Below are 3698 nucleotides of genomic sequence, written 5' to 3'. Positions count from 1 at the left end.
GACAGCTAGGAGCTGGAACCAACTTCCAAGGGAAGTGGTGCTGGCTCCTACCCTGGGGATCTTTAAGAAGAGGCTTGATGCCTACCTGGCTGGACTCATTTGAGTCCAGTTTTTCTCCCACCTAGGTGGGGGGTCAGACTTGAAGATCTACAAGGTCCCTTCCAACCCTACTTCTATGATACTATGAACCACCTATAAATTGTCTTAAGGCTCTTCAGAACTGAGAATGCAGTTATAGACTAACAGGGGACAACATGTTAAGTAGAATAAACTGGGAAAAAAAAGCATTTGTTAAGTGAGGTTTAAAAACAGCAGATAACTGTTACTAGTCCAGTAGATAAAAGGATCCTTTAGAAGCCAGCTCAATATACTTATTAATACACCTGTATTGGCACCACTTTTTTTTTTTTTTTTTTACATTCAGTAGATGGTTCCCTACCTATGCATTCAAATGAATTTGATATATTTTTAGCACCATAGGCAAACCACAACACAACACAAACAAATACTGGTTTCCAAAATAATTAAAGAAACCTTTATCAATAATTTAGAACTGAATATTTAAAAATAACCATCATGTATTGGAACATTTAATTTTTGGCTTTATGTATGTTATTCCTATCTGAATGACTGCCTTTTTGTTGAAGGTCTTATAGTTAGACCCCGACTCCACATGGTGCCCAATGACTAGGGAGATGATGATCCAATTGCCCATAGATCCTGTTACTCATTAGCCAGAGCAAGCAGGGAGCAAATACCAGCACACAATTGCTTGCACGAGCTTTATTCAACATGGAGACAGCTTCAGACTAGCTCCCAAAACACAACAAACTGGGAAGCCGCCCCAAACAACAGTTCTTTCCACATTTATACACCTTGGTTCATACTCATTAACATTTACCCCACCTATGCCCCTCCTTTGGTTCCACCCGTTTTCTTCTCCCACTTCAAGCTCTGCCTCCATTTACTGTTTGCTTCCTGTTTGTATGGTATTGCCGATGCATTTCATTTATTTACATACCTCTTTGCTAAGAGCACATGCCTAAGACTTTGACCCCGTCTTCTCCCGATCAATTGTGGTTTCTTACTGACTTCAGCACCATCTCCAAGGCCATACTTCTGCTTTATCCCCTAATGATAGCCATTGGCCTGTATCCTGTTCTTACACATCATGCACTTTGCACCCTATCCCTTTGTTCAGAATCCACGTGCTTAAGCATTTGCGAAGTTAGTTACTTTTAATATGCCATACTGCCTTGTGACCAGCAGCTTTTGCTGAGACACAGGAAAAAGCCTTTATTCAGCTACACACCCAGTGCTCCTGAAGATCCAAATATTGTCACCCTAACACTTACATTTAAGATAAATGGAAAACTGGGTCTGTTAAAGGATGCGTTTCTTAACACATCATGGTGATGAGGCTTAATTTTGGACTGTGGATTCATTGGGACAGTTTGGAAGGGGCAGAATAAGGCTATATATGGGAAGAATGCAAGATAAATTTTGAGAAAATATCATATGTTTCATCATTTCATAGTTTGTAGGGTCGGAAGGGACCTGAGTAGATCATCGAGTCTGACCCCCTGGAGTCATAAGTCAAACATCTCAGCCCCCTCACCATTTTTGTTGCATTCCACTGGACCCTCCCCACTATGTCCACATCCTTTTGTAGTGGGGGGCCCAGAACTGAACACAGTACTCCAAATGTGATCTCCCCAGGGCTGAAGAGAAAGGAATAATCACTTAGCTTGATCTGCTGGCAAGACTCTCACCAATGCATCCCAGTATGCCGTTACCCTGTTGGCAACAAGGGCACACCCCTTATTCATATTCAGCTTGTCCACTGTAACCCCCAGGTCCTTTTCTGTACAGCTGCTGTTCAGACAGTCATCCCCCAGCCTATATCAGTGCCTGGGATTATTCAGCCTTAAGTGCAGGACTTTGCACTTGTCCTTAAGGAACTTCATGAGATTTCTTTTGATTCAATCCTTGCTTTATGTGGTAAATTTAATTTACAATTGTTTCTAATACTCTATTTTTTATACACATTTAAACAAACAGAAGGGCTAAGCCACTACTGTTTAAAACAGAAACATTTCCAGCATTTCTACTTGCTAACTGCTTTTTATAAAAGCCTTTGTCAAAGTATATTTTGGCTGCTGCTTTTTTTTTTATTCCCATTTTTTTCAATTCTCTAGCTATTTTACAAATGAACTCATTTAAAGTATTCCTAATACTTTTACATTTAAAAAATCCATTTTTAACTCCAACATGTACACAAACATTTTGGCATTTTCATTTCTCTACCTGTCATTAGTTTGAAAGGAGTTATACAATTTTAAAATGGAGGAGTTTTAATTTGCCTCACTAGTGGCCATAAATCCTTATAGGTAATAAGCAGGAATTCTGGTTTCCCGTTTAAAAGTCCCAGATTCTGATAAAAAAAATCCCAAATTCTCTTATTAACACCCCTCCCCCCCCCCAAAATCTGCATTTTCCCACAATTAAATTGAAACACCACTAATATACATACATATAAACACACATACACACATCCAGAAGTACTTCTGGTCCACTGCCGAGTGCGTGGGGAAGCCCCCCCCCACGCTTCCCCAGCTCAGCAATATGCTGCGAGAGGACCCCAGGTGCCCCCCCAGACCCAGGAGGCACCAGTTGCCAAGCCAGGGGGCAAGGGGTGGGTGCGTCTCCTGTGCACTCCACAGCAGACCTAGAAGCAGACCGGAAGTGCTTCTGGTCCACTTCTGGGTCCGCCGTCAAGCACACTGGGGACGCACCCACACTCCCATGGGGTGCTCCATCTGCCCCACCATCTCAGTGTTCACGAGCTGCCTGGTACCTTGAGATATGTAGAAAAAACATACAAAGTTGTGTCTATGCCTGAATCACTGAATCTCTCCAAAACAATTTGGAGGGTTCCAGTTCAATTCAGAAAGATTAAAAAGGTCTCCCAATTTGATTCGGATGCTGAATCAGGCCAAATTGAAACAGCGATTGAAGCTTCGCACAGCCCTAGTGTGTGAGATAGTGCTTATGCTAAGCAAGGCCTAGCATTAAGAACAATGCACTAAAACTCCCAGAATGCTTCAAGGAGGTTGAGGAGTCAGCGACTGACATTCTAGTAATCACCTTCTGACCCTTAGATGAAAATGCTGACCTTCTGGCCCTTGGACAATGATAAAAATTACAGGCAAGCAGCTTATATTGTTAAAACAGGAAACCGCATGGCTAAACCACAATGACGAAAAACAACCGCATATTATGTAAGCCTTGACATTTTAACCCTGCTAAAGACAGCAAAACATATAGAAACATAAAGGTTATTGAGAATTAACATAAGAAACATAAAGGTCATTAAGAATTAACATAAGAAGCGTAAAAATTATAATACAAAGCGTATCACCTGAAATTATAATATAGATAAGTTAACTAAATAACAAATAGAAGAAAGAATTAAAAATACATATGTATATGTATTATCATATACAAGTAATAGTAAAATTATGTTAGATGCCTCACTGCCAATATGGGGACAGTTTTGTATCTTTTGTCTAAAAAAAGATAAGGGACTCCTTTTAAATGAGCTGTTGACCAGTTCTGAGACTACTGAATCAGGCAGCCGCACCTAGCCTCCGGGTTAGAAAGCAAGGGTTTGATTTGGGAACCTCATGAACCAACAG

The sequence above is a fragment of the Crocodylus porosus genome, unplaced genomic scaffold (genome assembly GCF_001723895.1).
Source record: "Crocodylus porosus isolate Cpor-Errol unplaced genomic scaffold, CroPor_comp1, whole genome shotgun sequence".
In the NCBI taxonomy this organism is placed as follows: domain Eukaryota; kingdom Metazoa; phylum Chordata; order Crocodylia; family Crocodylidae; genus Crocodylus; species Crocodylus porosus.
The sequence above is the reverse complement of the archived record's forward strand: the minus strand, read 5'-3'. Positions refer to the sequence as shown.